This window comes from Lissotriton vulgaris, chromosome 1_1 (genome assembly GCF_964263255.1).
Source record: "Lissotriton vulgaris chromosome 1_1, aLisVul1.2, whole genome shotgun sequence".
In the NCBI taxonomy this organism is placed as follows: domain Eukaryota; kingdom Metazoa; phylum Chordata; class Amphibia; order Caudata; family Salamandridae; genus Lissotriton; species Lissotriton vulgaris.
The window spans coordinates 246,583,867-246,603,711 of record NC_141685.1 but is presented as its reverse complement, the minus strand read 5'-3'; the positions used below and the strand labels follow the sequence as shown (position 1 = coordinate 246,603,711).

The following is a 19,845-nucleotide window of genomic DNA, read 5'->3' as shown; positions in this document are numbered from 1 at the left end:
TCTGCATTGTACTTGAATTGCGTACAGGCAGAAGCTCTCCACAGGCTGCATTTAAGACTCGTGGCCTTTTGAGCCCGCTGACTGCTTCATATCTGGTGCTCTGCGTGTAAGACTGGTCGTTAAGTTAATTGAACAGCTGCATAGATGTCTAAAGACTAAAGTTTATGAATTACAGTGCTGCCCAGAATTATAAGTCTGTAATCTGCTATCTTGGGTTGTGCTTGCTTCGTGGTGGACGTGTGGTGTGATGCTTGCGTGCAACCGGTAGTGATTAAGTAAACACTCCCCTGCACACCCAGTTAGTGAGACTTTGAACCCTTGCCTTCTGCCCCCTGATTGCACTCGTTTTTCTTGCCTCTGCTCCCCTGTGCCATTTTTCTTGCCTCTGCCACCCTGTTTGTGCCGTTTTTCTTGCCTCTGCCCCCCTGTTTGTGCCGTTTTTCTTGCCTCTGCCACTCTGTTTGTGCCGTTTTTCTTGCCTCTGCCCCCCTGTTTGTGCCGTTTTTCTTGCCTCTGCCACCCTGTTTGTGGCGTTTTTCTTGCCTCTGCCCCCCTGTTTGTGCCGTTTTTCTTGCCTCTGCCACTCTGTTTGTGCCGTTTTTCTTGCCTCTGCCTCCCTATTTGTGTCGTTTTTCTTACCTCTGTCCCCCTGTTTGTGCCGTTTTCTTGATTCTGCCACCGTTTGTGCTGTTTTTCTTGCTTCTGCCCCCCTGATTGTGCTAGTTTTCTTGCCTTCTGCCCCCTGATTGCACTCATTTTTCTTGCCTTCTGCCCCCTGATTGCACTAGTTTTTCTTACCTCTGCTCCCCTAATTGTGCCATTTTTCTTGCCTCTGCCCCCCTGATTGTGCTATTGGCAATGTAAATGACAATGCCATTTATTTTTTTTGTAGGTGGCTCTATGTGTGGGTGGCTCTCTGTGTGAGGGTGGCTCTGTGTAGGGTGTAAGTATTGGCATTGTAAATGACAATGCCATTTTTTTAACGATTAAGCTATTGGCAATGTAAATGACAATGCCATTTATTGATGATTTAAAAAAAAAATGCCATGAGCAATGCTAAAAGCTCTACCTTTAATGATGCCGAGACCATTGCATTGTAAATGCTTGTTAGTTAAACTGGCCCCTCAGTGATCTGAAATTTCCCAGGTCAATGGACAATGAGTCCATTCTTGCCCAGTCTAACATTTGCATTCTGGTTGGTACATGTAGTTTCAGTTTTATTTGGATGCCCAGGACTACAGACTCAATATAATTGCTACAAAGTTATAGGATTTTTTGCCACAAAGTGAACCAGCGTGTGCTCGGCTCAGGGGTCGGATTCTGACCCATGGGCATATCATTTTCGCCGAACTACGCGAATACCACCATGGGTTGGTGGGAAATGACTATTGCATGGAACAACAACAATCATGAAGATGTAGATCGTATAATTCTATGGGTATGCTACATAGACGATTTGTTTATAATTTGGCATGGATCTGACCTTGAATTTCAAAATTATTTTTCAAAATTGAATATAAATTATGTTGGTTCGCAATTCACCTGCACAACAAGTAAAAAACAAATCGACTTTCTTGACACCAAGATCTATATATCAGATGGCAAATTAGAATCCACACTGTTCCGGAAAAAAACCAGCCACTAACAGTGTGCTACACGGGACCAGCTTCCAACCTAAATCACTGTTCAAAAGCATTCCGTATGGAGAATGCATAAGGTTAAAAAGAAACTGTTCTAAACCTGAAGATGCTGAAATCAAAATTCAAGAGAGTAAATCAAGATTCAAATCAAGAGAATATGATGAACGCATCCTAAAGAACTGCAAACAGAAAGCTGACCAAAAAACAAGAGCAGAAATTTTGATAGAAAAACCAAAAAAATCAATGGAAAAGGATCCACCAAGATTTGTGACCACATACAGTAAAGAAAGTGGAATCATTGCCAATAAAATGAAGAAATATTGGCATCTCATATCTGGAGATCCGGACATTGGAGAACTAGCGGGAAAACAACCAGCAATCACCTACAAAAGAAATATCTCTCTTCAAGATCTCCTAGTAAAAAGCCATTTTAAAAAAAAACCTCAAACAAATTGACTACAAGATCAACGGAAAGGATTTCAACCATGCTCTACGTGTAAAGCGAATACAATATGAACTAGCAAGAAAAGCTATGAGGAACCGAATGGTAACATCATGTACATTGACCAACAGATCACATGCATGTCTAAAAATGTAGTATATGTCATCGAGTGCAGATGTGGCATCAAGTATGTAGGTAGTACCACCTGCATGCTGAAAAAGAGGATTTTAGAACACATCAGGGTGGTCAAAAACAAAAACATGCTTTATGCAACAGCAAAACACAAAAATGCTTGTCAGGAAGGAGATTGGAGAACTATGAGATTCTATGGGGTGAAAATGCTCACCAAAATGGAAAGAGGAGGCGACACAGTTCATTAATTGCGACAAATCGAATCTCGCCTAATCATCCGATTACGAACAAAAACACCAAGAGGCATGAACTTTGGGGAAGACCTCCACATACATTTAGAGTGAACTTGATAGTACCAGCTGAAATATCTTCACTTTAATTGGGTACTATACCCTACAACAACCTAATAGTAACAATTGGAACTATTCCAATCATTAATACAACAGAATCATTTTGCTCATGTGATTTAACATGTTAAGAAATGTATATGCAATTAATGACACACCAGTCTTTCTTTTAAACATGTGAATTGTTTGTAAATACTGTTTTCATACTACAACTCCCATAATGCCACCTAAGGCTAATATGGGCCAGTATAAAAAAAGAAAATAGTAGAAGGACTTACTGACCGTGAACAAAGCCCTGTGAGGCTGAAACGCGTTGGTGGGGTGAAGCTCTGATTAAAAGGCTTCAATAAGAAATTGGTTGTGCCGCTCCTTTTGTGACATAAAGTTATAGGATTGCGTCATATCTGGGTTCCTGCAGCTATTTCTAGGATCTGCCTGACCCAGTAAAATATGTGGAATTTGTTCTGGTGTCATTTTCCGACACCAAGACACAATTTAGCAGTGTCTGCACATTGTCTGCATTCCATTTGAACAGCAACATGCAGGCAGAGAGGAGGCTTTCTTATTATAACATCCAGCTAGACCCAATACAAAGGCCACATTTAAAGGCCCACCAGCCCTCCTTTTGTCATCCCAGCTGAGAACTACCTGGAGACTAACACCTAGACTCCATTGCAATGGAAGGAAACAAAGGTGCACAGCTTATCACTGCACAAGTACTTTAGATAAACGGTTGTAGGCAGATTTTTAATTTTGTTTAATTCCCCATGTAAGAGATGTGCTTCATGCTACTTTTATCTATCTGATCGAGTAATTACACATATATTGATTTAAATTACACATACTCCTTTTTTATGTATTTCTTTTATAGTGCTATTCATGCCAATGTATGGTGTCTGAACACTTTGCAACAGAGAGGCGCAATAAATCATACAAGTTTGTAAATCAATGTAAGGAAATGTTACCTCAGAGAATGAGGACTGCAATGCGTAGAAGTAACATATCACTCATACTTGTTGAAATTATATGTTAAGAGTGAATGGTCAGGAGAAATGCTGAGTCAGGATACAAAAACATAATGCAGTGATTACGGTTGTCTGTACCAACAAGACTTTGTTATGTTCCAAAATAATCTTTTTTGTAATCTTAGAATAAGAACTGATTGGGGAAAAATACAACAGTGATCTAAGCCCATGATTTACAGTTTGTATGCAGCACCTTGAAGACGGTAAATAGACCACTGTGCTATATTTAAAGGCTTGCAACTTATGAAATGGAGGTAACAAAATGAATCGCTGTCTGAAAAGCAGTTGGCCTCTTATCTATCCAAATAAAATATAAATCTGTGGGCAGCGTAGGCACACTAACCCTCTAGTTTACTTTATGAGTCAAACCTGTCACTGGAGAAACACAGAACTCTACCAGAACTGCTCTAACCACTAGAATTACCTTATGTGATTATAACCCCCTTAAAATTGCAAGGCACATAATGATCTCTGCAGCAGATGGATTAACCCTGTAAGATTTTTTAAAAATACAGCCTCTCTGTGACCAATTAAGTAATCCAGAACGGATGTATTAATACCTATGTCCTCTGTCTAATTTCTTTGCAGCAGATTAAAAAAAATATATATATGTACCTGTTCACTGTAAGACTCTCTTTTTCAAGGTCTGCTCCTCGTGGAGTTACCCGCTTTTCTCTGCCACACATTTATCACCAATTTATGGGTTGCTAGAGTAATATTTTTCCACTCCATCCCTGACCAATATGCAAATAAATAAAACTAATGGCTGAGCTACTAATGTATGAAGCAAGGAAACATGAGAACTATTAACTGTTACGGTCACGCTGTAATTGTAGTTGCATTTATAGAGCGCTCAGTACCACTGACGAGGCATCAAATCACTTTACGCTAGGCAGCACGCTGCTATGGAATCCAGTGGTTAGTTCAGTGTTATTGGTTACCGTTAGCTATTGGGATCAGTCTTGTGCGCTCAAAGCAAACCATTCCATGCAGTCATTTCTGTTGTTTTGGCTGGACTAAAGCAATAGTGGTTGGTTGCAACCATTAGTGGGGGTGTGGGGTGTGAGCTCAAGCCCATGGTTGGTGGGATTAATGCAGAAAGAGAGGAGGTTAGGTATTGTTAGTTTGCATAGGTATGACTCAGCAGAAGGAGGGGAGGTTAGGTATTGTTAGTTTGCATAGGTATGACTCAGCAGAAGGAGAGGAGGTTAGGTATTGTTAGTTTGCATAGGTCTAACTCAGCAGAAGGAGAGGAGGTTAGGTATTGTTAGTTTGCATAGGTATGACTCAGCAGAAGGAGAGGAGGTTAGGTATTGTTAGTTTGCATAGGTATGACTCTGCAGGAGAGGAGGTTAGGTATTGTTAGTTTGCATAGGTATGACTCAGCAGAAAAAGGAGAGATTGTGATCTTGTAAATGAGTTGTGGGAAATTTGCTGAAATAGAGAATAGTCAAACGTGGATGTGTCAGAGTAGGTTGTGCTCAGACAGAAGAGGCATGCAGAGGATGGAAGGGAAAGAGCGCCATTTGAAGAGAGAAGAAAAAGAAGAGGCAACAAACAGAAGTTTTAATTTAAGGGAATTTTTTTAATGCTGGATTTAATGCATGCTGTAAATATGTTTGCGACAGTGGGCAAGAATGTAGAAAGCAAACGACATTTTTTATTTGTGAAGATTTTAGGATAGCGCTGAGACACTCCTTGGAGCAGCCGTTGCGCTCTACAAATCCGTTCATTCATTCACATATACCAGTAATACAAATAAAGGTTATTCTCACTTCCATAAGTTCACCTTTTTGTTGACTGGGAAATTGCTTAAAAACATTTAAAACATTCCTCCAAATGCATGTTTAGTTTCTTGTGTGTGCAGTTGTATTGTTTTTGCAAATAACAATCCGCACTATGTTTCCACAAGTGTCCAGTGCAGGAAGCAAGCAGCAAAAACAAGCGGGAAGAGTTCGAGTTTTTGAGTCTAGGCAAATCGGAAGCAAAACAAAATATTCACCTAAGCAGTGCAGAGTAAACAAAGCTAATCAAAACACAAAAATCCCCGTGCTCGCCAGCTCTTTGATTTTCAAAGATAAATCGAAATATTCCCCTTGCCCTATTTGCTATGACTATTGTCCCAACTGTTTTTTAGGTCGAGCCTAGACGAAAGCAAAGCGAAGCTTTGCTGTCTAGGGATCGACAACTTATGCAATCACTTTTCAGGGAATGTGGACTGCAGACTGTCACGAGCTTCTCCTGCCGGAGATTGTAGCTCGTGAGCGCGCATGTCGCCGTCCCTGATATTCCCATGCACAGAAAGGCTCCCGCACGCATGCGCACATACACACACTGCATACACACACACACGCACCCCCCCTTAAACAGACACACGCGCAGACAGACGCACGCACGCACAGACACACTACAACAGACACACGCACGTACACCCCACCCCCACTCACCCCTCCTCTCCCTCAACACACTCACCTGTTCTGGCGGTGTTCGGCGGCGGTTCTGCCTCTCGGGCGGCGGTAGCGCTTTGCGGGGCTCTCTCACCACATGAGAGCCCCGCCTTCCCCATGCGCCCGGCCGCTCTTCACCCGGTCCCCCATCTCGGGACTGGGACTCGATCAGGAGCCCTCGAGGCTCCTCGGACAGTGGCTTCCCTCTCGCGCCGCAATGGGGGCGGGACTTCCGGTTGGGGCCGCGCTGCGATTGGCCGGCTGTCCAACCGCTTCCGGGTCGTCGCAGGCAGCGCGGCGGCCCGGCGGGAACTTGTTTATTGAATCTTAGAAGCATCGAATACTGTGCTGCTCTCTGCACACTTAAATAAGAAAGAAAAAACAGAACTCCGTAAGCTACTCCAATTTAACATGAGCCTCTGTAAAGATGTTTGCGCTTTTATATATGCATTGTGATTTTTCTGTGTATACTTAGTGAACAAGCGCCGAGTTGTTTTTCTTTGTTGACGAATGTCTTTGGCTGGGCAGTGTTTTTTTATTGTTGATATAGGAAGAATTGTCATTTTTTAGTTTAAAATAAAAAATGTACTGTCATGCCCAAAAATGATTTATAAAAGATACTTTAGTATGATAGCTATTTAAGATCGGGGTATAACTTGTTTGTCATTGGAGAATGGCTAAAAACAAGTGCCCACCCCCATATCAGCGAGGTGGGTTAAGTAGAGCAGGCAGGATATAGCACCCCCTGTCCACACGGGTTATAATGGGGGAGAGGGGCCGCAGCTTCTGTGTTCACAAATGAATGGGAACAACAGTTCCAGCAAGGGACAAAGATCCCATCCTTGTTACAATAACAGAGCCGAACCCCTCTCTCCAAGCTAACGCTTCCGGTGCATTAGAACTCAGTAAACCCAACATGTGACATGGAAAACTGCAGAAACAAACCACGAGGAGAGTGGGCAGGTGCTTGGACCCAAGGATGTGTCCCCGTCATACGGCCAAGGCATGCATCCTGACGGCGTCAGCTGCAGAGGTAAGAGTCCTGGCGCGTGCAGCGAGATGCTCTTTGCGTATAAATACTACCAGCCTCAAAGGTTCATTAGTGGCCTCCGATGAAAGATTTAAAAAATAAATGTTTGTCGAGCTTCAATTACCCGTCTTATTTTCCAGGGTGTCAAATTATTCTTTTATGAATGCATGGTCTAATTATTCATCATGATCCTTGTGTTATTTCGGTAAATAGACTTCTTTAGGATTGTTCAACAATGGACTTTTCTTTGGATGTTGCTGTCCCTTGTGATGTGGTAATATCCAAATCTGTTTATTTCGGATTCTTGAGCTATAAAACAATTAAACAAATAAATACATACAGACATCTCATACATTTCACCGTTTTAAATAAAAAATATGTCACAAAATGGGAAAGTGATAAAAAGAATACCCTCCATTCGACTATAATAAATGGACGGCGGGGGTGGTGTGGAATTGGCAGCGTTATTGGTGACACCACTGCCATGCAGACACAGACACCACCACTGCCATGCAGACACGGACACCACCACTGCCATGCACACACGGACACCACCACTGGCATGCACACACAGACACCACCACTGGCATGCACACACGGACACCACCACTGGCATGCACACACAGACACCACCACTGGCATGCACACACGGACACCACCACTGCCATGCACACACGGACACCACCACTGGCATGCACACACGGACACCACCACTGCCATGCACACACGGACACCACCACTGGCATGCACACACAGACACCACCACTGGCATGCACACACAGACACCACCACTGGCATGCACACACAGACACCACCACTGGCATGCACACACAGACACCACCACTGGCATGCACACACAGACACCACCACTGGCATGCACACACGGACACCACCACTGGCATGCACACACAGACACCACCACTGGCATGCACACACAGACACCACCACTGGCATGCACACACAGACACCACCACTGGCATGCACACACGGACACCACCACTGGCATGCACACACAGACACCACCACTGGCATGCACACACAGACACCACCACTGGCATGCACACACGGACACCACCACTGCCATGCACACACAGACACCACCACTGCCATGCAGACACGGACACCACCACTGCCATGCACACACGGACACCACCACTGCCATGCACACACAGACACCACCACTGGCATGCACACACAGACACCACCACTGGCATGCACACACAGACACCACCACTGGCATGCACACACAGACACCACCACTGGCATGCACACACAGACACCACCACTGGCATGCACACACGGACACCACCACTGGCATGCACACACGGACACCACCACTGGCATGCACACACAGACACCACCACTGCCATGCAGACACGGACACCACCACTGCCATGCAGACACGGACACCACCACTGGCATGCACACACAGACACCACCACTGGCATGCACACACGGACACCACCACTGCCATGCAGACACGGACACCACCACTGCCATGCAGACACGGACACCACCACTGCCATGCAGCCACGGACACCACCACTGCCATGCAGACACGGACACCACCACTGGCATGCACACACAGACACCACCACTGGCATGCACACACGGACACCACCACTGCCAGGCACACACGGACACCACCACTGCCATGCACACACGGACACCACCACTGCCATGCACACACGGACACCACCACTGGCATGCACACACAGACACCACCACTGGCATGCACACACGGACACCACCACTGCCATGCAGACACGGACACCACCACTGCCATGCAGACACGGACACCACCACTGCCATGCAGACACGGACACCACCACTGCCATGCAGACACGGACACCACCACTGCCATGCACACACAGACACCACCACTGGCATGCACACACAGACACCACCACTGGCATGCACACACGGACACCACCACTGCCATGCACACACGGACACCACCACTGCCATGCACACACGGACACCACCACTGGCATGCACACACAGACACCACCACTGGCATGCACACACAGACACCACCACTGGCATGCACACACGGACACCACCACTGCCATGCACACACAGACACCACCACTGCCATGCAGACACGGACACCACCACTGCCATGCACACACGGACACCACCACTGGCATGCACACACAGACACCACCACTGGCATGCACACACGGACACCACCACTGCCATGCACACACGGACACCACCACTGCCATGCACACACGGACACCACCACTGCCATGCACACACTGAAACCACCACTGCCATGCACACACGGACATACCACTGCCATACACACAGGGAAACCAACACTGTCATTCACACACGGACACCACCACTGCCATACACACACACAGACACCACCACTGCCATGCACACACGGACACCACCACTTCCATGCACAAACAGACACCACCACTGCCATTCACACACAGACACCACCACTGCCATGCACACATAGACACCACCAGTGGCATGCACACATAGACACCACCACTGCCATGCACACACGGACACCTCAAAAAATTTATGCAAAGCATTGTCATTTACAATGCCAGTAACTCAAACTTTAATGCTGCGAGACCTATTGCATTGCAAATGCTTGTTGTGTTTTTTTAAATCTGGTCACATTTGTATGTGTTGGTTGGTTTACAGTGGACTAGGGAGTGGGCGGTGACTAAAACGATGGTGTGGGGGAGGGCGAGGTTTCGATAGACAGCACATTTTTTTTCTATATCACCAGTGGCCTCTGAACTCCGCTATCACAAAATATTTTATCAGAAGCATCTGATAAGAAGCACATTTGGTTTTCTCACTTAACTTGTTACCCTCAACCTACTCTCCTACACATTATGGAAATTAGGCGCTCTTCGATTTGGATAGGCAAAAAAAACACGCAACTTCGCTGTGGCATGCAGTGTCAGATAATAGGACTGTGAGCAAACTTTAAAGTAAAGCAGTTGGAGTAAGAACTATCAAATTGAGCACAACATTACTTGCATTATGGGCTTTGCAGCCCTATCAAGCCCTGGAGTTGGTGTTTACAATCAGAATGCGAGATAGATATCTAGCCTCCGCGCCCACTCCTCATGCAATATAGCGCCTTGTCATCGCCTTCCAACCTAGCCTTCGATAGCTCAGTTGGTAGAGCGGAGGACTGTAGTGGAGTGACTGTCATCCTTAGGTCGCTGGTTCAAATCCGGCTCGAAGGATTTTTGCAAACTCTTCACTTTTTTTCCCTCTGCTTCACAATGGAAAGCGCCTCTTTCTCGGACCCTCACACGCCGGGGCTTTTCCTGCCTCCTCTCTTCACCTTTGCAGCCCAGCTCTCTCCTCCGCCGGGGGTGAGGGGGGTGGTGTCTCCCGCCACCCCCTCCCTGTGTGCAGCCCCCGCTGCAATGCCCCCTCATCAGACAGAGCCAGGGGCCCCTGGGCTGAAGAGCCAGTCCGGGCCCCGTCTGAAGCAGCCCTGGGAGCTGGTTGTGGTGACTCTGGCATCAGGGGATGCTGCTGAGAGCGTCTGCCTGGAGGCGAGAGGGTTGCTGTGAGGTGTGAGGGAGGAGTGTGTTTGTGTGTGTATGGTGGGAGGGAGTGTGCGTGTTTGTTGAGCCCGTGGCCCCCTGTATGGGTGTGTAAGAGCTAGGAAATAACAAACGTATGACGTGGTGAGAATACAGGCGAGCTGAAGAGAACTATAACGAGCTGTGCGGGAGCAGTAACACCAGTTCCTCGTTAGTATAGTGGTCAGTATCCCCGCCTGTCACGCGGGAGACCGGGGTTCAATTCCCCGACGGGGAGAGTCTTAATTTTGTTAGTACAAATTTAGAAAGTGTTATAATTTGACAAGTATTTTAAATATAGTCTATAATGTACACTGATACTATAGAGTATGGACACTTAATGGCCCCCATCTCGTCTAAGTTAAAATATCACTAATGTAATCAAATACATTTTAATTTCGATTCATGGGCAATTTTTAAGTGGTTAAATTTTTTTGGGAAGGATTTTCACATTTTCATTTAAAACTGGTGTGTACTTTCTCGGAAAAGGAAACGTGTAATGCATGGAGGGTCAATATTTAGATAAAAATCAAAGTAGTACATGATAAAATGTATTTAAACTGTTATTTTCATGCTAAATAAATAAAACGATGAGGCGGGCTCTGAATGAGAAATTATGTTTTATGACGGGGAAAATTTTAATCTATTTAAGTGTAATGGTTTAGGACTGCAGGTCTCAGCATTTTAAGTAAAACCCTCTAGGGAGGGAGGGAGGGGGCTGCTCATACACGTGCGCACTGGGGGAATCTGGGGCTGTCGTGCAGGGAGCCCTGAGAAGGAGCACTGACCCCCAGGAATTGTAGTTACTATTTATCTTGGTTAATTGTGTTTTTAGGTTTTTCCTCTCCACTATGTAGTGTGTTATGCGGGTCTTCTACATCTTCAATGCTGGAAACTCCCAGCAGACTTCAGTCTACTTAAGTTGCAGTAAATGTATTTCTTCATGGTCTGACTGCCTCAATGTAGGGTGCTTTATGTGTGTATATAATAGAAGGGGGTTCCCCAGGGGGATTTTCGGATGAGGGCAGGACAAATGGGGATTAGAACATAACAAAATAGAACAAAGCAACTCTGCCACAAATGATATCAAAGGACCCCTACAGGATCCACACAGTTAAGAAAGGGGTGATTAGGGGAATCACGTGATTCTTATGGATGGCAGTAAACTAGCCCTTGTGGACAACATCTTTCCATCAGTCCTGCCTCCATAATCTGCTCCCTTGCCCTGGCAACTATAATTCCACCCTTGTTACAGGCGCCAGTGTACCTGCACGAACGCATGTATGAGTGAATGAGGAAGTGAGTGAATCTTTGAGTGATGGTATATATGTGAATATCCCCTTGTGTGTACTGGAGTGTGAGGAACATCCTTGTGTATCTTATCTATTTTCCTAATCTATGAGGGGGAATATCCTTCATTTCCCCTCTGTTTTTATCACAAGAACACCAAAACGTGACTTGAAAAAATCATATTAAAAAAATATAAATATCATGTACTAAACCAAAGTATCGGTGATGTCCTTGGCTCTGATATTTCCTTGAAGTCACCCCTTTCTTAACTGTGTGGATACTGTAGGGGACCTTTGATATCCTTTGTGGCAGGGTTGCTTTGTTCTATTTTGTTATGCTTTATGTGTGTGTTGACGATTTACTAAGATTAGTAAACACTAGCTGGAGAGAGTTACGCTGGAGACTGTGTTTTATGAGTCTGCTTATATTTTTATTGTAATGGTAACCAGGGCAGGGCTGGCCACAGCGGGCACCAGGCATTTCCCCGGTGGGCCACCAGGGTCAGGGCTATTTTTGGATCCCTTGGTGGATGTTTTTGTTACCGGGGGCCGGCAATATCGGCCCCCTGTAACAAAATCGTCCTAAACCGGTCCAAACAAACGTCTCGGCTGCACCCCCCTCCCGGGGGCTGGCCGAGCAGTTTGCCAGGGACAGTTTCGGTTCCCAGCCCGGCTCTGATAGTAACTACTACCCCGAGCATCATGCTGATCTGCCTTTAGGTCTTGCATAGGCAGCGATTGCGCTGTATCTTCGAGACATGCTGTATACAGGTGTAGACTTGAAGCTCCACCCATTTTCCGCTCGTCTTTTCAATCGGCTCATGTTACTGTCCTTTCTAAATGGTTGCTCAATACCCCGCCTCGGCGGGTCTTGGGCTCAAAATTCCACGGACCAGATAATTCTCGCCTCGGTGCCTATTCCAATCATGGAGTCCCACTCTGCAACTCTGGGCAATAGCTTGCTTAATCTCCACAACGGCCCCCACAACGCTAAGGATGCCTGGCCTTCACTCTGGGGGTGCCCAGGAGTGGACGCCTCACAGGGAAAGCCAGGACGGGTTCCACAGCGGTATTCGTACAAGCGCCTTGAGACCCTTGCGGGTGAGTAGTGCGCTATACAAGTACCAATTTACATTTTTTTAATGTTTTATTTACAGTCTGTGAGCACTATTTTCTTTAATTACTTTCTCCTGCCTGCCATTGCAGGCAGCATATGCTCTCCCACAACTGCTTTTTTTTTCACCCACGTACGCCTTTCATTATGCACCGCTCATCATGTGCCACACTATGCTGCAGATTTAACATGACAGCTGTCACTCTTTCTTTTGTGCTGCTCGAGGCGCCTAAATCAACTTTTTAAATTGTACTTTTTTTCCAACAGCGGCAAAAGGCAGTGCTTTAACTTTAACAACAGTGCCCGTTCGCCTATTGTCAGCAATTCAGCATCACCTGCCTTCTCTACGTAACTGTGGCACTGTTATGTTGCCTGGATGTAGGTAGCTCCGAGATCCAGTTGAGGATTGATGGTGGTACCCAAATGACTGCACCAATGTGAATTGCTAGTTCTGAACCTCTCCTGCCTGTGCACTGAGTCTGTGATTCTTGGTGTGGATACCATTGTTCACTAGGCAACCAGTCACTGTCCCTGGACGGTTGATCTTGTTGAAAAGTTTAGAGACTCTGTACTCACATACATGTGGATTTCTCTTGGTTCTCCCGCTAGGCCTTATCCAAGTCGTGACAACATGCAGGTGGCCTGCTTGACGTAAGTTCATAGGTACCCTCATAGTCAGAGCAACAAGTCTGTTAGGATGGTGATTTTCTGCCATTATCTTTCTTTCTCAGTAGCCATAGTAGCTTCTCCTTTTCTTCTGCGCCAACGCAGTCTTCTGGTTTTCCCGTGTGCGGGGTCTTCCCCTTTTCTTTCTTTTTGGGGTTTGCGTAGGAACCACTGTCTTCTTGAGCGGGCCAATGGTGCCTCTCTGTGGTTGTGTGTCTCAGTGATCATGGATGGAGCACCCTCGGAGCAGGTGTCAATCCTCTTCTTTATGGGTGACATTGCAGTCTGGTGTTGTATTGAACAGTCTGATGTTGTTAGAGCAAAAAAATAGAGAATGACTATAGGACGCAATTGATTCTATATAGTCTACCCAGCCGGATAGACAGTTTAATATAAATGAATAAGGTTTCTGTCTGAGGACAGTTGCAATATCCAGTAGGATACAGTCCTGTATCCAGAGCAATACATATACAGTGTGACAAGGTGAAAGGGTGACAATTTAAACACATGAAATAAAAAAGAAAACAAAACAAAATGCAAAACAGGCGAAACAGAAGGGAAGCTTGCTCATAAATATACATATTGCGACAAACCTAATATGAAACCACAGACGTAATACATTGAGATACAATTATTTGTGTGTACTTCATGGGGTAACTGGGCTCATCATCAGGACAACAATTACTGTAAGCCTGAGATAGCACTATGAAAAGCAACAGGACTCGGCGATCTGAAAATGGAAATTATTTGTTCCGGTCCCTGGGGAGGCAGCACACTGATAAAGAAAGACGGCGGGTCTGGGCGGGATGCCGGTGACCGTATGGAAGCTGCTGCCGCACGGCGCTTGCTGGCGGGGAGTCAGGGGACACTCAAATGGTGTCGCGTAGTGAAGGAATTGGCGATGGTGATCGGTAGATACCGTTATCCGGCCTTTCTATGGGTTATCATTTGCTCAGCTAGCGTGCTCTAGCACTCCAGTGGGTGCAACAGTAGGGAAAGCGTTGGATAGCTGGAGGGTAAAAATTACTATTCCCACTCCAGAGAGTGCAACAGCAGGGAAAGCGTTGGATAGCGTAGGAGTAAAAATTACTATTCCTACTCCAGTGAGTGCAACAGTAGGGAAAGCGTTGGATAGCATAGGAGAAAAAATTACTATTCCCACTCCGGTGAGTGCAACAGTAGGGGAAAGCGTTGGATAGTGTAGGGGTAAAAATTACTATTCCCACTCCAGGTAGTGCAACAGTAGGGAAAGCGTTGGATAGCCTAGGGGTAAACATTACTATTCCCACTCTAGTGAGTTTAACAGTAGGGAAAGTAATGATTTAATATATTAATCAAAATAAATTAAATATCAATACCAATAAAAAATCATTAAAATGAATTACCAATTTAATATTATGTAATATTTAATCAATTAGAAATACAAATAAATATTAGTTACTTCCCACCCTATTCCCCTATAAACTCACAATCCGCTACGGAAAATAAATTAATACAGTTATCATAATTATCAATTAATCAATTAATAAAAATTAATTACCAATTAATACAAATTAATTACCAATAAAAAATTAATTAACAATAAATTAAAAACCAATACCAATAAATAAATAACAATTATTCACTTAATTACAATTAAATTACTTCCCACCCTATTCCCCACAACCCGCTATGGAAAATAAAGTAATAAAATTAACATAATTATCAATTAATCAATTAATAAAAATGAATTACCAATTAAAAATTCATGAACAATAAATAAAAAATGAATACCAATAAATAAATACAAATATTTAATGAATTACAATTAAATTACTTCCTACCCTATTCCCCTATAAACCCACAGCCCGCTACAGAACTAAAAAGCAAAATTACATTAAAAATAATTAGTAATTTCTAAAAATAATTATTTAATTTAATATAATTAAATCACTTCCCACCCTATTCCCCTATAAACCCACAACCCGCTACAGAATTAAATTACACAAACATTAAATAACATTAAATTCATTACTTAAAATAAATTAAACATACATTACAAAAATAATATACAGTTTTCACACATATACTAACATACAAAACACTTTAAAAAATTCGATATTATTAAACATTTGATATATTTGAATGCGTATATTATATACTTCGATATTTTTACTTCTATATTTTGACAATCAATATTATATTACTTACCTTCAATTCGATATTTTTAACTACTATATTGTGTCCATTCGATATTTTGTCCATTCTATATTTTTACTTCGATATTATGGCCATTCTATTTTTTTTTCGATATAATGTCTAGCTACCATTCAATGAATTTGGGAGGGTTGCTGCACTCTTTTTATTGAGTTTGTAAGGCGTTTGTTCGATATGTGTGCTGTGCTGGTATGTAGCCTGCAAACTATATGATATGTAGTGTATTTGGCCTGGTTGAGAACCAGGACACCAGTACGCACTACTTAGTTAATTTGAACACTAGTACATTTATTTTAAATTCACTCATAATATCAGCGACACAGCACTCCCTTTTCTGGATGTTCTGGTTGAACTACAAAATGGATCAATCCAAACGAGACTGTTCAAAAAAGAAACAGATAGAAACACGGCACTACTTTATGAGAGCTTTCATCCAGTCAACTTAATAAACAACCTCCCAATTTCTCAGTTCATGAGGATCAAGAGAATACCGTCAAGCGATATGGAATGTACAAAAAGTCTTGAGCAACAGAAGCAAAGATACCTGGACAGGGGATACCCCAATAAATTGCTAGAAAGACATTTGGAAAAAGTCAAAAATATACCCAGAAAGAATCTACTACAAAAAAAGACTAAAACAGACAATAAAAGGATGGTATTTGTTTCAAAATACTCATCTGCGTCAAAAGATATACAAAGGATTATCACTAAAAGATGGGAAATTATAACAGCTGAAAAAGATTTTGAAACACTCTTTCATGACAAACCTTTATTCGCATATCAAAGATCACAAAATCTAAAAGAACTATTGAACAAATCTATCAATGAAGACATAACAGTGAAAAGAACTTTCAAAGGAACTCAAAAATGCTACAATTGTAAGAATTGTAACAACGTCATACAAGGAGATATCTTGCTTCATCCGCGCACGGGAGAAAAAATACAACTAAGGCACACGACAAACTGCAATTCTGAGCACGTGGTGTACTCAATAAAATGTCCGTGCGGATTGATATACGTTGGAAAAACAGACAGAAAACTGAAAATAAGGTTGACGGAACACAAAAGCCGCATCCGCAACAAGAACCTGACTGCACCTCTGGCAAAACATTGGATCGAAGCAGGGCATTCTATCGCCCAATTAAGATTCCAAATAATCGAAATGGTTCCCCAAAGGTTGGGAATAGACAACGCTAAAGTTCTAATCCAAAGAGAAACATTCTGGATCCGCAGGCTACAAACACTCATCCCGAATGGATTGAATGATAAATTAGACCTCATATGTTTTCTATAGAAACAAACGCCCTACAAGACTGCAGACCACAGACCATTGAAAACTACACTATCCCCACGATTTTGCCCTCTTATCAACTAAGAGTTTGAACTTACTACACACATCGTAGAACAAATCAGATATAAATAACTGCACAGTCACACATATGTGCTACTCCTCATCAAAATGCTTCCAGGAAATAACCACGCCCCAACAAAATATATTTAACACTTCATTATCATTTTTTTCATACAAGCAGTTCCTATGCCAAAATTCAATGTATAGAATTCTGGGCCTCTCTACGAATACCAACAATAGAATGGAAATAGGCAGGAGTATCCACAATATATCAATAATAGAAACTATGTTATTGTAATTCATGTAACATAAATACCCAGCTGTCAAAGGATCTGACATTCATGACTCGATAAAGCCCAACCCCTAATTGTGTCAATCGAACCTGTATGTATTCTCCCCCCTTCCCCCCCCCCTCCCCCTCCTCCCCGCCCCGGCTTCATCTAATTTATTATTACTTTGGCTAATATTTACATATATTACAATTGAGCTTTTGCCTGATGAACTAAGCCATGAATAGACACTATATCTGTTAATAATATAAGCCCAATAAATAGACCCACCACTTTAAGATGGCGGCCGTTACCATAATATATCGCTAAAAACAACAAATTCATTGTCCACACAAGCAATTTAATAATTTAAGGATCCCGCAGTGCATCCACTAAGATGCTTAGAGCTCACACCCATGATTATAATATCACGGTAAGATCAAAAAACTAGCGAGAGTCAGTCGTATACAGTTATACAGATAGCGATCTCCATACGAGAAGTAGGACTAAGCGTCCTCACGTCAGTACACGCGAGCGAGAGTCCGTCCTTGATAACTATACAAAAGGCGATCTTCATAATAAAAGAAGGACTAAGCGCCCTCACGCCGGTATTCGGAAGAAACGCCACGACGGGTTTACAGAGCATTTGGCTCCGGTAAGGATTCTTTCGCAATCGCTTATATCGTTTTTTCAAAACAAACCGCAAGCGGGCCAGCACCCTAAAAAATATTATTTTCTCGGCAGATCTACCTTATTTCCGAGCACTCGCTGAGTCCGACGCCCATCATGCAGGACTCACAGGTAAACTTCAATACCAATGGAGTTAGAACTAATCGCATACTCACCTTTGGCATCACTAATAGAAACTTTTGCATTTCCATATAGGCTCAAGCGTTAAAGTCAGCATAAATAAGGTGAGGATTGATGAGAACACTGCAATATTAAGTGTATTCAGCTTCACGCTTATCAAATGATAACTACGCATACCCCCTTCATCATTGTTATCCCTTACCCCCTCTTTTTATCCCCCTTTCCTATTTTTCAGACTTGATACAGTAAAGCATACAGGTAACATGAAATTTCATACAGAGTGTTTAGCACAAAGCACCGATTTAAACAACTCATTATGCTCATACGTAGTTTCCCTTCCCTTTTTTTACGTCTAGGCTATCTCAATATCCTATTGAGTTACTGCAACCTATATTTCACCCTACTTCACTTGCGGTAAGAAATATATAGAGTACAGAGATCTATTTTTTCATATATTAGTGCATCAATAGTAATAAGATTCCTTTCCTTCTTTTTCTTTTCTCTACATACAGACCCCTGACGAAGGGGCTCGTGCCCCGAAATGCATTGGGTGTAGATAAAATGTATTGATATCGAAATGTATGATATATGCTCAAAGATAGCAATGTATATGCTGACAAAAAATATGCTTCTTCACAAATGAAACATGAATATGAATGTAATGCTGATCTGAGTTGATTTTTTGTGAAAATTTAAAATAAATGTACTAGTGTTCAAATTAACTAAGTAGTGCATACTGGTGTCCTGGTTCTCAACCAGGCCAAATACACTAGTTACCATTCAAAACATAAATCCAGAGGTGAAGGCAGCAGCTGTCTTTTAGACGCTGAAAAAGCATTTGATTCCGTAGAATGGGCATGCATTGGGATGGGAGAGATTTTTATTCAGCTGGTACAGGTAGTGTACAGGGACCCGGTGGCTCGAAGCAGATTGGGGAACACAGTTACATCAACTATTTCCATGTAGCGGGGCATTCATCAAGGTTGCCCTCTCTCCCCGTTGCTGTATGCATTGATAGCAGAACCATTATTTTGTGCCTTGAGGGAGTATCACAGGCATAGAGGAGTGTGATTTCCAGGCTATCAATTGATAGCATCAGCGTATGCCGATGATATGCTCCTATATGTTAGGGACCTTGAGAAAAATCTTATTCCAGTACTTACAGAAGTGGTCCGCTTTGGACTGCAATCTGGTCTGAAAATTAATTGGGCCAAAACACTGATTTTCCCATTAACCCCAGTCACAGTCACAATAAATATGGAGTTCCCTCTACGGTGGACTACGGACACTGTCCGATATTTAGGGATTCAAGTTCATACAGATTCCGAATTAGTGCTCACAGATAACTACGGTAAAGCACTGGATAGATTGGAGGAACACATAGCTAAGTGGATCAGGTTGCCGCTATCACTGATAGGCAGAATATTATTAATGAAAATGATAGTCCAACCCAGATTTCAATTTCTATTTTAGAATATCCCCATGCTTCTCCCGAGACATATGTTCACCACAATT

General features: G+C 43.3%; 2 non-coding genes across 2 annotated transcripts; both read left to right on the top strand.

Moving 5' to 3' along the window:
* The first annotated feature begins 10,201 nt into the window (after positions 1-10,201).
* On the top strand, positions 10,202-10,287 carry TRNAY-GUA (transfer RNA tyrosine (anticodon GUA)). Its single transcript is given in 2 exon segments — positions 10,202-10,238; positions 10,252-10,287. It is a non-coding gene; the product is annotated as a tRNA-Tyr (tRNA).
* A 514-nt stretch (positions 10,288-10,801) lies between these two features.
* Positions 10,802-10,873, top strand: TRNAD-GUC (transfer RNA aspartic acid (anticodon GUC)). Its single transcript has one exon. It is a non-coding gene; the product is annotated as a tRNA-Asp (tRNA).
* Positions 10,874-19,845: the final 8,972 nt, after the last annotated feature.